The sequence below is a fragment of the Empidonax traillii genome, unplaced genomic scaffold, assembly GCF_003031625.1.
Source record: "Empidonax traillii isolate 1590-97213 ecotype Southwest subspecies unplaced genomic scaffold, ASM303162v1 scaffold175:size1888319, whole genome shotgun sequence".
Classification (NCBI taxonomy): Eukaryota; Metazoa; Chordata; class Aves; order Passeriformes; family Tyrannidae; genus Empidonax; species Empidonax traillii.
Window position 1 is genome coordinate 1,409,352 of NW_020955368.1, and position 18,258 is coordinate 1,427,609.

The window sequence follows — 18,258 nt, forward strand, 5'->3', positions numbered from 1 at the left end:
CTATTGATTTTAATTACCGAGAAACAGCCCACAGGGACAAAAGGACTTTGGCTGTTTATTTAGCCATCGCTGTGCTGCAGTATTGTGTAAGGAGAGATCAAATCAGTTGCCCTCATTATTACAATAATAATAAGGCAGAAAAGGTGCCTCTGGGCTTCAGGATTTTTTTTTTTTTTTTTAAAGAGACAATAACCTCCACCACTCCTCCCACTAATAAAAGGCAGACTTGAGGAACAAGGAGCAATTACTATTTGTCAATATTAATTCAATTACACTCCTGTTATTTAAATTGTGAAAAGGATTGCTTAATATTTTAGAAATATCCTAATCAAACCAGGGGGCCACATCTGTTCTTTTACAGATTGATTTTTACCCCTGCTAAATGCACATTGAATGCTTTTTACCTCCTTTGGATTGAAGCTAAAATTAATTAGTTATTCAGCATAAACCAGTGGTATAATGAGTGTCTATAACAGTATCCAGGTTGAGAATACACCTACTTACGTGTTAAACTGGAAATCCTCCAAAAATGAACAAGCATTAATTGCCTGGGATGTTTTCATACCCATTCTGAACTAATCCCAAACCAGGTTTATGGTGGTCTTGGTGAAAGCAGAAGTCAGTTTGTTCTGCTTATGCTATTTTGCTGATTTTAGTTTTTTGGAGCCTGCACCTCTGAGCTGGTCTCTGCTCTGTAGCTTGTCATGTTTTGCCTCACGAGGATTTCGTGTTTTCTCATAGGTATTCTCTTGATTAATTACTTTTTAATGAATTGCTGATACTTTTGGCCTCAAGTGCCCAAACAGTCAAATTACAGAGCTTTATATGAACTGTGTGTCAGATCTCACCTGTGCCTTAAAGAAAAATTAGCCCATATTCTTGTTGACATCAACTTTTGTAAAACTGTACTTTAGTGTCCCAAGAGTATCCATCCAGCAGATGGCTGTATGCAGGGGCTGGTTGTATAAATGCCAGTTTTAGCATGGAAATAAGCAAAGCTGGAAACAGCTGTTGAAGACAGATTTGATCTTTCCAACACCATGGCCAGGCAACACGAAGATGCACATTGTTACTGATACGGAAAAAATAACGGAGCCGCAAGTCATTGAAATGAAGCTGTAATTTAGCTGTGATCTGTGGGAGCCCTGTGCCTGTGGAGGACTCTGTAGATGGGTTTTAAAGAGAGCCCAGGGACAAGCCATATAGCTGCCAGCATCATCTGCAGTCTTCTGTGCAAAAGGTATGGCAGAAGCTGCCTCAATGTTTGTGCACCACCTCAGCAATTGACTTCACACTTCAGGGTTTTTTTATTTTCCTTCAAATCATAGCACTAGGGAAGGATTTCCTGGTTCTTGTTCTGCTTCAGCTGAAGCTTTTTTAACTTCAGAAAGTGTCACGTGGTTTCAGATATTTGAGTCATCCTCTGGGCCACCAAATCTGTGTTTCACTGACTACCCTTGTGACTAATAGGGATCCTAAGTGTTTCAAGCGGAGAGGTTTCAGCTGGCAAGGTTAATGGAGCACAGCGCTGGGCAGCTGTTGCAGGTCAGTCCCTTGCTTAAATAATATGTTGTTCTGCTGATGGTGCTTCCTTAAATGTCCAGAGGTTGGGTAGACTTGGCCAGAAGGCTACAGGGGAGCATGTTTCTGAGTTGAGAGCTGCACGTTGTCCCAGGATGTGGGAAAACACTCTGGGTACAGGAGCTTTCCCAGTGGTTTGCTTTTACAAGTCAGGTTAAAACAGTTGACTCACATTGATAAAAGGTAGAATATTTATCAGGTTACTGCTTGATTAGTTCTCCAAAATGGAATGCATCAACTCAACTAGATTAAATAAATGCAATTGTTTAGTCTGTTCCTAAATGGTAAGAGCCAATGTTAGTAGTGAGAGTGGGAAGTACCACAAATGGATTTAGAAAGATGGTGAGCAGCTAATAACAAAAAAAAAACTAAGATAGTTTTAAAAGTTGCATTTTAGGTCTTTAATTGTATCCCAGGCTTGAAGACTGCATGTTTCATACTTTCAGTTTTTCCAGCAAGTAGACTAGGAACATACTTCCTCAGACTTTCCATGATCTGGACATGACTCATTCTATTTCACTGATCAAACCACACCTCAAAAGTTGTCAACATATGAAGTCTGTGTTCTAGAAGAGAAGTAGAATAATTAAGATTATTTTCAATGTGTTAAAAGGAGGAAAGAAGGATGGACGATGACACTATTTTGGTCTGGAGATACTGCGAGAAAGGTGTTTGTCCCCTAATGAGAAATCAGAATTAGCTGATGGAGAAGCACCTGCAATTAGTGGTTTGAGAGAAATTGATTTTTAAGGAAAGATTAAATCTTAGATGTATAGAGCAGAGATTAGCAAGTACAAACTGCAGAGGTTTTAACAATCTGTAAAACTGTAAATACCATGGGTATATTCTGTGAATAGAGGGAGTGGGATCTGAGGTGCTGGCTGTTTGTATGGGTATATCTGAGAATGCTTTTCTAGACGGCCTTTTCAGGCAGCTGGGAAATGCTGAGTTGCAGTAGCTGCAAATAGCACGAGGCAGGCTGAATGACCAGGCATTCACTTGGCTTTTTTTGATTTTGCAATTTGCCCTGGGATCAAATATGTTCTGAAGTTCTCCCTTTCCAGATACCTGGAGTTAGGATATATGCTACAGTTTACATTGAGATTAACAAAGAATTAACTATTAATTGGACCATGGCTATGGGAAAAGTTCTTCCTTTCTCTGTGGCTTAGGTCCCCACAATAAACTGCACTCCCTTTTAAATCTGTTTAAGTTTTAAACCTATTTTAAGAACTTTCTTGGTAGTAACCATTAAATGATTTCTTAATCTCTAACTCATCCCTCAATGTGGAGATCAGCCATGGTAATGTTTCTCCAGTGCCCACTCATCAGTCCCAAAGACCTCTTTATCTTCTGTTCTGTTCTCAGCCCTTCTCTTATCTCCTGTTTTCCTATCTTTTCATCTTTTAGTTAGTCTCTCTGCCAATTCCATCTGCACACAAAGTGTGCCAGTTTCTTTCATTTCATACAGTCTGGATTTACCCATCACTTTCTACTTGTGTGCTTCTGTGGTTTGGTCCACAGTTCATGTGAAGCTGCATCTACAGCTGCTGCTTCTGCTCTTCTGAAAAAGTTGCACTTACTGCAGGAATTATCTTTCCAATGAATATGAAAAGCCACTGCAACTCATTATTTCTTTGAGATAAAAGGGCTGTCGAAGGTTCAGAGAGATCTCGCATTGTTTCTCTGCATGTTCCCTCCTAGTGCTCCTTGTACCTGAGCCAGCTTGACTGCTGCCTGCTATATGGTCTCTCTGTTAAAAACATACCCAAGGATCATGAGCTCTTTTGGTAAAAGGGTCTCTCCTGTCTTTTTGGGAGGGGGGGGGGGTTCTGAGAAATTCTATGAGAAATATTTTAAGAAATTTCTGGAAAACTGAGTGAAGATGTCTCGGATTTCTCCAGTATTTGCAACTCTCTTTTGCTGGCTAATTCTCACCTGGGCGTATGAATGTTTATATGTCTTGGTTAGACATAATGTGAATAGTATTGACTGGATCTTGCAAGGGAATTTTGCTTGCTTCCCTATCTTCTCAAATTCACGTGGGGGGCCCAATCCCCAATGAATTTGTAGTGATCAGGTCATTATGCTTGGGTGGCTGTATGACAGCAGTGCAGAATGGAAAATCTCGCTGTTAAAAGCACTTTTGAATCAGGAGGAGAGAATAAAAGGATTCTCCTGTTCACCCTCTTGGTCATGGCTTTGGTTATGGTTGCGGCTTAACTTAACCACGTGTCTAACAACTGTATATTTTTATGATCATATGTAGGGTGGCTGGTGGTTGCACAGGCACAAAAGATTTAAAGCTGGTCTCTTTTTGTTTGCTTTTATTTTTTCTTCTTTTTGAAAGTTACAATAATTGTCCTGATGTCTGAGCATCTGCCCAATATGCATTGTTTCCCCTACAGACTGAGGAAGATGAAAGCTAAATACAAATTTACTGAACAGGCAAGCTATAAACCCTGAAGTTAGCACAATATTTTAATGGAAATCATACTTTGTCAAAAGCCCACATATCAAATTTTCTTGCTGGAGATTACAGTTCCAGAATTAATTAAAAACATCCCATCAAGCTTACCCACTCCTCTTCTGCTTCGATATATAACTTTTTAGCTCTGAGAAAATGTGTCTTTTATTAATTCGAATGCATAAAATGAAAATGTTGTACTTTGTAAAGGAATTCACTTTTCTGTTAACTCATCCATTCTATTTTTGTTGGCAAAAAGATTTTTAAATAACTCTTCAGCTTTAATTTTATGTGTCTTTACAGTGTTAACTGGCAAAAGCTGAATCATTATCCTCTGTCCTAAGTTTACCTACTCTCAATAACTCAAGTTCAGGTCACCCTGCAGTGCCTCCTTTCGCCTTCGCTCAGATACCATGTCTAACTGAATGGAATTGACCTGTTTAAGGCCTCTTCACTCCAACTGAATTATTTGATCATAGCCACAGACATCTGTTTGGGGCAGTAATTGGTTGTTTATAAGAGCAGAGGAGAGCCACCAGCAGCAACGGCAGCGGCAAGACAATAAAGGCAAGGGACAAGCATGGAGGGCATGTAGACAGGTCCTGACAGACCACTGTCTGCTTGAGATAAGCAATGCAGATTAGTTATATGCACTCTATCTCACCACTGGGGCTTAATAATCCCCTTTAGCACTCATTCACAGTTATGTAGCAGACAGAAAACTAATACAGGGGGGAATGTGGTCCTACTGCCTCGCCACAAATTTCAGACACAGCTTCTGGAATCCGCAGGATTTTACCGTACAATTAGTTTTAAATGTCAATTTCATGGAGGCTCATGAGATGGAAAATAGAAGAATAGTAGGTAAAGATACCCATTGCAAACTAGATTATTGGAGAGTGAAGGATGGCTATTCAGGATGCAGCTGTCACTGCTGCTTCCTGGCTTGACAGCGACAATGTGAACATCGAGGTAAAGGTAAAGAGTGACAAAAATGTAACTTGAAGGGCTGAATTGCTGGGAAAAAAAAAATGACGTGGCATTTCTGTGCTGTTTGTGTACATGGAGGAGACAATGTGGATTTTAATTGATTTGCAAAACCTTGTTGCAATTATCATGGAACACAAGATGGTCGTGCTTGAGGGTGACTTGCAGCGGCAGCAAAGTGAGTAAAGTGCTGTGTGATGCACTGGGTTTGTCCTGATACAGCTGCACTTGTGTTTCCCTTACTGTCAAATCCAAACACATGATCTCATACCTTGCAGGTGCTGCCCATTGGTGATTAAAGGAGACTGCAGCTGCTGGGATTTGATCAAGAGAACCCCATGTTTGCATTCAAATGTTGAATTAAGTAATTTGTGACTACATGCACAAGCAAAAATGCATCTGCAAAAGAAAAAAAAAAGTCAGGATAAGGCTTATTTTAATTAAATTTCCTTTTGCAGAAAACAGGAGAAAATATATGATCACTTACTGGTTTTCCACAGCTAGATGTGATCTTAGTGCTGCTGTTCTGATTGCTCGACTTTGCAACTTCAAAAAATGTATTTTAGATGCACATCCAGCATAAGCACGATCACATACCTCTGCTAGATGGACTCTGAAAAGGGAGGAGTTACACTATTTGTCACTGGCTGCTGATCAGACCCACATCACATCCAGTCAGAAGCAGAAAACCCTGCCACATAAAGGCTCCAGCTATGTGAGTTAGGGATGGTGACCACACACCTCGTGGACACGGGTCATCCCAATGACTTTTCTGCTGCACTGTGCTGTCCTGTATTCTGCACATGCAGAATTGTAGATAGAAATTGCTTTCACAATTTATTACTGGTTTTGAGGTATACTGGCGCTATTTTTTTTTTTAAATTGATCCAGATTGCTAAGTATTTCCAGGTGTTCTCATATCGTAAAGTCACTCACATGAAGGCCAAGATCTTTCCTGGGAGCAACCGCTTTTTGACGTCCAACAGATTACAATTTATATTAATATTAAACATTAATTTTGAATTATAAGTCTGCAATTTGCCAAGAGATAGATACCTGTTACAGTTCTGAGACAGTGCAGGGAAGGGGTGCATAGATGGATATTAAGATTGACAGATTCTGGGATGCTTGCTTGAATTCCAGAAACACAGATTAGTGGGACACGGTGCAGGTGATGGAACTAAAAGATTGTCATTATTGTGGTTGTTGTTAAGCTGTGCCACTCATTTCATGGGTAGCAGTCCCTCTCAGCATGATGTAAATATGCAAATGGATAAGAAACACTTCTCCAGAAGTGTTTAGGTTTTAGTGGTGCAAAGGAAGTGTCTCTGACTTCTCAGCTTTTCAAGTCCTGCATCTTGAAATCTAGTTCTTTATGCAAATAATAATAAAAGTTGATTGTAGGCACCAGAGGGAAAGGAAATCTCATCTCAAACCCCTTTCTTAGAAAAAGTTCCCACTACTCAAGGTGATGTTTTAAAATTTTTCAGTGTAGAGTTTTTATCGAAAACAATTCATATTATCATCCAGAAGCCAACAAAAGGATCTGTTAGTGACAAAGTGCTGCTCCTTACTTCTAATGACGTCTGTACTTTTGCTGTATATAATGGCTGACTCCCCCAAAAGACTCTTCTCCTTTTTCATTTTGTTTGTGTTTTCTTGCTACTGTTCTGGCTGTGTCCAGCCTTGTGTTTTTTTGTTTGTTTGTTTGTTTGTTTGTTTTGACATGGTAAGGAAACTTCCCAGGCATTACCAAGCATGGGGTTACCCTTCTCCCTCTGATGAGAGGCAAGGTCTTCGCTGCCAGACTCACAAGCTCACACCGTTTCTGATGTACGTTACTGGAACTATGTGCATTCGGGGATGTGATGTGGGGTATAATGAAAATCACTGACCTAAAAGCTTGGAATCATCTTGGAATCATTGCTCTCTGCAAGTCTCTTAAAGATGGTTGTAGCCATGTCAGGGAAGATCTCTTCTCCTGAGAATCAAGTGATAGAATGAGAGGAAACAGCCTCAGGTTGTGCTGGGGTGGGGTGGGGTTTACATTAAATATTAGGAAAAATTTCTTCACCAAAAGGGTGAAAAAGGCTGCCCAGGGAAGTGGTGGAGTCACCATCCCTAGAGGGATTTAAAAGAGGTGAAGATGTAGTACTTGTCGACGTGGTTTAGTGGTGGCCTTGGCAGTGCTGGGTTAACAGTGGCAATCAATGATCTTAGGGGTCTTTTCCACCTAAATGATTCTGTGACTCCATGATCTCTGTTTAACCAATACCATTTTTAATTTCTTAATGTGCTTGATCAGTCTACAGTCACAGTAGAATTTTACAGACATCTTTCTTTGTTCAATCTTGTCTGTTGGATCTCCCAATATCCCATTCATGTTCTGCCCAGCTTCCTCTCTCCACACATCTCCAAAAAATGTTGTGTTTCTGGCATGAGTTTCACATGCAATACTGATCCTGATTTGGAAGGGCCATAAAATTTAAATGGGATATAAGCCTTGCGTGCAGAAGGCACTTTTATTGAGTTTTCTTAGTTAATTATAGGAGCTTCAAAACTCACTATTAAGGGACAGAATCCTCAGTAAATCCACGCAGCTCTGTTGAAATCAGTAGGGCTCTGCTACTTTACAGTTCTGCTCTGTGGTTTTTATCTGGGATTTTTTTTTTTTTTTTATTCTGCCTTGCCAGCTAGAGAGTAATTGTGCAAGGAGGCCGTAAAGCACAGCAATGTTTCTGACTCCATCTCCATGTCCTGTATTTGTTATCTAATTGCCGATAGACCAAACTGCAAAGGGACAGTGTTTTTCAACCAAACGACCTGTAAGTAGCAGGAAATCTTGTGCTCTCACCTCTTTGGCCAAGACAGGAGCATCCACATTTTACATAATGAGAGAAATCAACTTTTTTTTTATCAGTGCTTTTTGTGCAATTGCAAATCTTTAAAGCCTTGCTGCCTCTTGGATTTAACAACTGCATCCCAACTCTCCATGCATCAGGAACATGCAAGTCACTTTTATACAACTGCAGCGAATACCAATATTTGTAACTAGAATGAGCTTAAAATTCAGCCTCAGATGTTCATTTAAGATCCCTGGCTGCTCACAGAGAGCTGGGGGCTTCTGTACAGCAGAGGATCGCAAGTCTTTATTTGACTTAAAGTTACACATTTATGAGTGAGTGAATTGCAATTAAATTATATGAAGACAAATTACAGTGTCTCTGGTCACTCCAGATTTCTGGATGGTTGAAGACTCTGCAGCTGTATGAGCAGCAGAACTGAAGTCCTTACTCATGTGCTTTGTTGTGGGGTGTGCAGAAGTACCTCTCAGGCTGGAGCCTCAGTTGCTTTTTCATAAGTGTAATTTCTTATTTGGACGTGTGAGCAGACCTGAGCCCTTGTTTTTTCATCTTGTCTTCCCCAGTATGTTCAGTCCCACCTAGTTAAGGTGTTGCTGGAGTGACTTGCATGATGGGTGTGGTTTCTTCCTCCAAAACCATCTGGAGATGCAAACTGCATCTTCTCAGTACCACACCCCGTGTCAGACCCCAGGCACTGCGCTGTCTGTCTGACAAGGAATCTCAGTGGTATAGCAGAGAATGTGCTGTGATTTCTAATGAAATAATAAATTACAGTTACAGCTATTAACAATTATTACCATACTCCATTCCAATGAACAGTTGCATCAGCCAGGTTTCCATTTCTTCAGGATTCTTGCCCATCTGATTTGGTGGATTGTCATGCTCTCTCTTTGCATCTAAGGAAATGGTTGGTGTCTTCTGGCTTATCCTCCATTTCTTGAGAGGGACAGTTCAGATTAATGTTCAACCTAGTTTGTCTAATTATTCAAGCTTGAGCTCCTAATAGTGCAGATTAGTCAGATCAGCAGGAGGGTTTCAAATCAAAAATATAATAATTGATATCACATTGGCCAGTCTAATCAGCACTGGCTGATAGCATCTGTTTTTCTCTGTGCTTTTGTATTGTGAATCAAATCTCCAAATTGAACCAAACTATTTCTAGGAGCTGTATTATCACCACCTGGTTTTAGCAGCCCCTGTGAGCCCTCACAAGATCCCTGGAGATAGAAAGCAATATGCCTTCCTTTCAGTTAAATTTAGTTTGGTTTTCAAGTGAAAAAGAGCCCCAAGAAATACAGAAAAGCCTAAGCTGTCCTTGGGTGTAGCATGTTATAACTAAAAGATATATATTCACCTTCCTTTTCCCCATGTTTTCCTTTACTTTTAATAATTTTTCCCCTTTTCTTTTCCTCCTGTTTTTTCCCTGTTACTGTAGTAACTTCTAGTAATGTCTTATATAACATGCCCAACCCCATCACTGAAGGGTTTATTTGCTCTCATGTCCTCAGCTAAGCTTGAAGTCATGTGCAGTGCAGCCTCTTATTTTGATTTTGCTTCCTAAATAATCAGGCAGTCTTTATCTTCAGGTAGGGCTGCAGAAGTACTATTGGCTCCTGAAGCAGATGGTGCTGAATTTTGTAGAGGTCCATAGCTCCTGTAGGATTTTGCTCCTCTGCTCTTCTCTAACTTTGGAGAGGGGTCTGTCTCCTGTTTCCCCTGCTTTGACAAAACATGTTTCTGTGACCCAGAAGAGCAGAGGTGATGGAAAACGTAATTTTGAATGCTGCTGAGGTTTTGTGTGGACCTGATAGTAATTCTGTGATTGTTGCCTTGTGGTTCTTACATTAATTTTTTACATACACCACTTTTTTTCTGATTTCTTATGCCTCTGTGAACCTTAGGGGACAAGGCATCGTCTGTAGCATTTTAGTTATATCTACCCTACTTGTTGTAGTAGTAGAGCCAATTGTTGAATTCCATCATATGACTCAATGGCATGAATGTCTTATCTCAACTAGATTTCTTGGCTTTTAAATGCTTTTGTACACAAACTTATTCTCATTTGATTTGTTTGCTCACACATGCTTTAATAAAGTAAATAGCAAAAATGGTGAAGAAAGAGTTTGAATGCAGAATTTGGCGGTTCAGCATGCAAACCGGCACAGGATGCCAGTTAAAAGTAACAGCTCTGGTGATATGGCCTTTACTCTTGGTGATTCAACTAATCTTTAGTTTCTCCCAGAAAAGTTTGTTTCACACAGATTATGACTTAGAGCTTCATGGTGGTTTTCCCTGGAAGTGTTCAAAAGGCATCTGGATGTGGCTCTGGGGGATATGGTTTAGTGGCAAACATGGTGGTGCCAGGTTAACGGTTGGACTCTGTGGACTTGGAGGTTTTTTCCAAAATTAGTGATTCTATGGTCTCAAAATGCTTCCTAGATTTTTCCTTTTCATAATTCTCACAGATTTGGCAAGTACTATTATCATTATATTGTCACTGGCAAGTACTATTATCATTATATTGTCACAGGTGTGAGGGCCTGATGCTGAGACTGCAGTGAATCCTGATGCTGCAGTGAAATGATTTGGTTGTGGCAAGTCAGAAATTACCTGACATGAGGGACTTAGCCCCAGGTGTTTTGCTTCACAGCTCTGTACCTTGACCATGGATATCAGCTCTCAGCCATTAGCAAAGACCAGTGATGGAGTCCTGCTCCCATTTCCCTGTGATAACCTCTTGGCAGTACTTCCCAGTTCTGGCCAGGCCAGCGACCCTGCTATTTCTCCAGTTCTTAGAGAAGTCAAATTGTTTTCCAAATTTTGAAGAGAGCTAAAATAGCAGACTAATCATATTTTACTGTATATTTCATTGCTAGGTGAGTAACATGAATCAGTTACCTCTTTTTAATTTCTAACACTTTGTCCTCACTAAACCACATTAAGACATGGAGGGAAACTAGGTACAAGTGAAAATCCTAGTTATTGCAGAATGAGAATCAAGTCTCAGGGTGCAGCTTCTGGGGGTCAAGAAATGAAATGTGTTTGCAGTTTTATTAATAATGTACATTGTTATGGAGATATTTGAGCTCTTTGACTGAAAAAAACATTTCAAACTCAGTGTAAATTTGATACAATCTTGAGGCTTTGAGGGCATCTGAAAATTACACGAACTCCCCAGAAAAGGAACTTTGACTCAAAGTCCTGGGGAGTTCCCACATTCTTGTTATGCCCATCAGAGAAGTAATAGTTTCAAAACACTGGGGCCACGGTGCCTTTATTTCAGAGATCTCTGAATATTTTACCAGAAGGAGCTTTTTCTGAAAACACGAGAATAAGAATTTCAAAGCTTTTGCAACAGGGTCAGCAAAGGATGTTCTATATATTAGCAGTAATTCAGCTGAGATACATGGGCTAAATGTTAGACCCAAGTCCATTTTGAGCATAGATCTTGAGGTCAGCAGGACTCAGGCCAGTGCAAAATGTACCACGTGGCAAATGCTTGACTCTCTGTGTTTTGAGTGGAAAGCTTATTTCATAACAGGCCTGGATCAAGAACTACACGTGGGTGTTATCTCTAAAGCTTAACTCACCTGTTCAGCACAGGCAGATTGCTTTCAAACTCAAGGGGAAGTGACTGGCTTGGGAACTGGGGGGGAGAAAAAATATTCATTTGTTTTACAACCAAAGGTGCCTTTATCTTCAGATACTCAAATGTGAAAGTATATTTGTCTCCCCCCAATAAAATATAACATTGATGTCACCTCCAGGAAATACAGTGTAATGTATTGCTTTTCCTTCTGTTTTACGCTGTATGTAAACATGCAAACACCCGTGACACCCCACTATGATGGCAGCCAATAGACTGAACACTTACCCTCGCTGCTGTTGTGTAACCACGGGCAATTTATCTAAGTCTCACCTCTCTTAAAACACTTTTATCAAAATTGGCGGTCAAACAGCACTGAACCATGGTGGCCTCAATCTTAAACACTGTGGTGCAGATTTTAATTTGGGAAAGATTAATGCACTCTCAAGTGTTAATGCCACAGCTTTCTGTTATCTACATTGATGGGTGTCAGCTAATTTCTGCAGAAGGATTGTAAAGCAAACTGTGCATGTTGATGTTTCGGAAACCTAAGCTCCAGAATGGCGAGATAATAGAGAGGGGAATGGAACTATTTTCTCAAATTTCTTTTAAATTAGAAAATGTTTCCCCTGTCTTTCTAAAGCTGAGCTACAGAGTCAATTCCACTCAAGCTGATTCTTGAAGATATAGGGAATATTTCATTTAAAGGAGCAGTAAAAGTGTCAAAAGATACTTTATCAAGGTCGCTTTTAGATTGAAGATAACAACCCATCTTATAACAAATATAGATCCCTATAGGAAGCTTTGTAATTTCCAATACTGTAAACGCTCTTAGTCTCTGTCTCCATCATCTCTCCTTTTTTTTGTTGTCTAGTCACATGTAATCAACAAAAGCTGATTTTTTTTTTTTCGTTTAATAAGAGGACAATACCAGACACTGGTGTGCTTTGACTGGTTTATTTTTCAGCTTCAAACAGTATAGTAAATACAACTCAAGTTTTTTTCTGTTTTTTAATGGACTTTTCTAACAGTGAACAAGATGTCTGTGAAGAAGATGATGCACAATAATCAGGAAATTTTATTTGTACAGACTAATTTACACAGGAAGGGGGGGGGAATGCAATTAAGCTCATAAAACTTGCTCCAGCAATGATCCAGGCCAAGGGGCTAATGGTGAATTGCATGAATAACAGTCACTCACCCAAGTCACATTAAACAGTCTTGATAATATCATCCAAAATAGCCAATTATTTTGAGTGTTATGAAAAGGTCCTGTTGTTATTTAACAATGGTTTATATGGGAAAATAGTAATAAAGGGTAGGTGGTAAAAAATAATTTTGAAGGGATTAGTTGCAATTCAGTTCACAATAAACGGTTTTCATGCCAAAGGGATGAAGGAGCAATACCTCAGAGGAGAGTGAATTGCATCTGATTTAACAGTGGTTTTACATGTTCAGCCAAATCCATACCACCCACCTCATCATAGTGCTAAGGGGAAAATATACTCAACCATGATATATTTAAATTCCTCCCTTTCTCAAGGATGGTTTTTTCTTTTGCTTCAGATAGTCAAATTCAATTTAAGTGTTTCCATTAGCTGCATTTTTTTCTGTGCCCTTCAGACAGCATCCCTGAGCCTGTGAGCCAGGCACCACTCCATGTCTAATACAGCTCTGCCTAAATATATAACCACTGCTTCCTCTACTCCATCTTCCCTATTTTACCAGATAATACCATGTGTTATCTGTAACTGCCTTTGCTGGTAGTTCAGATTGTTCCTGCGTCTGTAAACTGACTGTATGATGGGAGTGAAAACACAGAGGATGTGCTTTATTGTTGGGAGTCTTCTCTAGGATCCTTGTGTCCATCCTGTTTGGGCTCCTTTGTTTCATCCTTGCATCACAAGCTTGCCAAGGCAGTGACATTTTGAGAGCAGGAGGAGAGAAGGAAATGGCATGATCATGGAAAGCATCTTCCCTACAACCATGGGCTTTCTGCTCCAGTTATAGTGAGCAATGCAGGGGTGCAAGGGTTGTAGAGCTGCTGTGTAGCTAAGCAGGGAGACAATGAAGATGTGAACTGGCCAGGCAAGGTGAAAAAAGTTAAAGGGATGTTATTTTGTTATTTCTTGCTGCATTTACCAGGAAAGGAGTGGAAGGGCAGTTCTCACATTAACTCTGGATTTTAAGTTAATGATTTGCTGACTTTAAATCTGCTTAATGTAAATAATAATATTTGTTTTCATGAATTTTTACAGGTATTACTTCTTCTTTATCCTGATTTTTTTTCAATTGAATCCCACAATAATGATTTTTTTAAATTTTTTTTCTGCTTTAGTTGTGGTTCACTCTTAAGACAACTTTCAGTAAGTACTAAAATCATGTGACTATATTTTTTACATGTTATTATTAATTAGCAATGCACAACCTAGATTGAAAGCTGACATCATCTCCCTTTGTTTTTCTTTGTCAAGTTCTGATGAAGTAAAGGTTCACCAACAACTTCTCAGTAAATATGCTTTGTGCCATAACTTGGCAAATAGTGATTTTTATTTGACTATGGACGGATAAGCAACAAAAAAGGGTCATCATATCAAGGTGGTTTGCCTTTAAATCAGGGTGTTCATTATCAGAGAGGTCAGATATCTATGTCCCCCACTGATTCTCTTCACATAGGAAAGAAGTTTTTTAACTTAGTGGTAATTTTGTAGTTTAGTCTTTTTCTGACTGGTACAGACCTTCTGGTTGCAATATAACTGCTCCATCTTGGCTTCCAGGTGCTAATCATAAAATTATACTGGACTTATTTCTCCTACCTTCTGTTCTGTTCTACCTTCTTAGAGGTTTTACCTTGAAGTTCACACAATGTAAAAACAGACTCCAGCACTTTGAACCTGTTTGGACTCTGATATGATGGACTAGCAGAGGTTTAATTAGAACATCTTAGAGCATGTTTACACCAAGCTGTTTTCTGTTTCTTGAGAGCCAGGATAGCCCAGCCATAATAAAAGGTTTAAATTAATCTGCATAGCCCTATGTGGCACTACTTTACCACTGATGTTAAAAATAGACTACTTTTCACTAGTCATGGGCTCTTTTCACTGCCCCAGAGTTCATGGAATAGGTGTCCTCCTACAATTAGATTACAAACTCTTTTTATGAGGGGGCTTCTCTGATGGTAAGCACACCTGAACCTGTTACAGTCTGGCTGGGCTCTAAATGGTCACAGTTGTGCACTGCAGAGTGATAATGAGCAATAGTTGGTGATCAGCAGCTCTGAGAATTGGGGCTTTTCATCTTTAGTATTTGGAAAGTCTTGGCTTTGGAACCTAAAGTCTGAAGGTTTGACTCAGGTTTTGGTTTTATTTTGAGACGTTTGAGAGTCTTCAAAGAAGATGAGTCAAGTGCCGCTCTTGGGGGGCTCCATGAGTAAATCTGTACAACACTGAGGGGTTTAAGTGAAATTGCACTGGGTTGCTGCTGCTGTGATCTGGACAAGGATACAAGTCAATCTGAGAAATATCACTACAGATGGTTAACTCCCTGCAGTATATTTTGATATTTCTGCATTTGCCAGGAACTATGGCTGCTGCGTGAAAATGAGAGATGCCCTTTTCTGGAGAAAAATTCCTAAGAGGATTTGGAGTAGTATAGGTCCTGAACATTTGGGACATGACTGTAAAGGGTCCTGTGTTACATCATGGGTTTTCATAGTTTTGCCTGTGCACTGAAACAGTTTATTCTTTCACTGTGTTCCTGTGGCTTCAAATGTGTAAGTACAGCTTCTCATAAAATTCTGATTGAATTTAAACCATGTGTGTGTGGTTAGGGAGACATCTGTTAATTGTTCATGAAATTAATTGAATGATGACTATCTAGTAGAATTTTCATTGGATTTATTCCTAGAGGCTGTAATTGCTAGTTTTGTAAAAGGTATCCTGCAAGCAGGCTATTTCTAAAAAGAAAAACACCCACCCTTACATGTATCTCCTGTCAGCCTATGTTCTAGTGTTGAATATGCAATTTTAAAAATGGGATTGTAGCAACTCTTCATATCGAAGCAAAATGCTTGTTTTTCATACAGGAATTACAGAGTGTAACATAATTGGGCTCGCTGAAATGAATTCAGCATCTCTCAGAGAACAAAATCATTGAGCCTACTGACTAAATTTAACAGCCTAATAGAAATATGCAGGTGAAGGTACAATTAATTTTAATTACTAGACTATACATTGTTAGTTGCACAGCCATGAGTAAAATTAAAATGGCAATCACAATTAGAAAATTGCAACCTCATTGTGCAACAAATTAGTCACAAATTAAAAGTCCAGGAACTATTATACATCCACTTTATTGCTTTATGACCATTATTGCCCTGATATGGATTTTATTTCTTTAATGTCGTGTCCACCTCTTTACACCTTATCTTTGTTTAGAATCTCTGGCTCCTTCCCAGATTGTGAATCTAGGAAAAGAAAAAATATAGGTTGGAGGGATATGACTTCCCTGTTCACTCTAGACAGAAACTTGTAAGTGGCCCTGTCCTGCTTGTGGGTGGCTTATAGAACAAGGTTTGTCATTGGATTATTTCAGTGAGGTTTCTAGAGCAAAGAAAAAAAAATCATTTGGGGATAATAGCTGAGGTCTCTGTGTCATGTAACCCTTTTAGAAAAGATCAGGCCAGTTACAGACAGGAACCTAGAGGCAATCTACACTGGTGTAAGTTAGAGTCTTTCCTACCCGTCCCCTCTGGCTGGGCAAACTGATTGCCTGCACAAAGAATTTTAGCTACAGGAGCACTTATGCTATAAGCACCATTTTTAGCTGTTCTCCACATTGATTTGTGAAATGAGATTTAACAATTATCCCAACCTTGCAAGCTTGGTGGTGGTTGAAGATGCCTTTGCCCTGAAACACTGGGGGAGCCATAATGGAATGGTTGAGCTGGAGTGGTGGCTGCAAACAGCTGAAATGCAGAAACTGAAAACACTGCAGGTGTTCTTCAAAACCACATCTGCCTGCTGTCCCCCATCTGGGAACAAGTGTCTGTACCTATTTGGAACCAGCAGCTCATCTTTATTTGCAGGTAAATACTGTGAGACCAACAGCAATCACCATTACATTGACACTATCTTGAGTACTTCGCAGGGTGAACCCCAATTTGAGGTGACTCCAGGCTGTCCCAGATGCCAGGATGGTTCTTATGCAAAACTGAGAATCCATGTAGAAGGCTAAAGTAACTTTGGTCCCAAGATCTCCTTTTGTGTCCAAGATGCATCAGAGGAGCAAGAAGGAGAAATTCTCATCAGCAGCACTTGATGTATGCACTCTGCAGTTAGCCCAGCTCCTCCAGTCGGGGAACCAGAATGGCTTGGGTTGCAAGGTCACCCAATTCTAACCCACCTGCTGTGGGTAGGGACATCTTCCATTAGACCAGGTTGCTCAGAGCCCTATTCAGCCTGGCCTTGAACAGAGAGTTCATGGGGATGGGAGCTGGGGAAGGGGTTTAAGACCCAACCACCAAATGCAAATGCTCTCTCTGTTCTCCACATGGTCTCAGTTCTCCAAGGTCTTTTCTAAAATCACCAGTGCACTGGTCAGCTTGTGTAAGCCTCAACAGGGGCTTTTGCAGTGCTTGGAGAGCTGAAACTCCATGTCAAATATGCAACTGAACAGCTATCAGAGGGGAATTATGTTTACTCACTACCAGTCAGGACTGGATTTTAGTTGATGACCCAGAGGGGAAAGTCTTTATATTCCATTACCTCCTATTGCCTGTATTTTCCTTCTATAATCCTTGTCACTGTAATATGAATACTTTGAGAAGGGGGAATTGAAGTGGGACAGAAGGTATTCGACTGTTTTGGAGTGAGAAAAGATATATTTGCTCCCTGTTTATCTTTCTATATTTTAGGCCCAGCTCATTAGTGTAATCCCAAATTATGTTGTCTATTGTTAAAATGGAACAAACACATAGTTTATTAAAAGTTTTTTTTTTTTTTTTTTTTTTTAACTGCAGGTTGTTGATTGTAATTTTTCCATGGAGTTTTGCTTCCATCTTTACACTGTTCCTCTGTTCTCAATAGGAAGGATTCCCTCATATCTGAAGCAAAACTCATCTTTGACTGCTAAATTAAACATTGAAATCTCTCATGCATTTCTGGGAGAGGCCAGAACCTGTGATTTACTGTACAGTTATGCAGCTCGAAGAGTTTACCTCAAGATAGAACCTGAGGAAAAAACAGTAATGTGATCAATGGGTATTTCATAACAGTTTCTCTCAGAGGTCCCAGAACTTTCTCATTATCAGTAGTTTTCATATCTCAGATCTCCCTGAGTTTTAGAGTTTCTTGATTGGATAATAAGGATGATTTTTCTCTTGAAAATGTAGAGACATAAAAATGCCAGCTGTGGAATCTGTTTGGATATATTCTGTATGGCTGGTGTTTTGACTGATTTCTAAGGCAGAAAGTATCGAAGATTAGGGAAAGATCTGTAAGTACCACTGGCTGATATCCATTTACTGTAGCAAGTTTTTTATTGTGAAACAATGTGCTGTTCCTTCAGAATTAATTAGTAATGGTAATACAAATATTTTTTTTATGCCTTTGAATTTAAAAAACAAAGTTATTGGCTTCTCTGTCTGTAGAATGGGACTAGTGGTAGGTCAGAATGACCTGCTCAGGGCCACGCATCAACATTTCAAGAGAAACAGGAATATTCTCTGGTTTCTTGTTTATTGAGCCATGGGGGGCTATTGAGGCTCTTGTCTC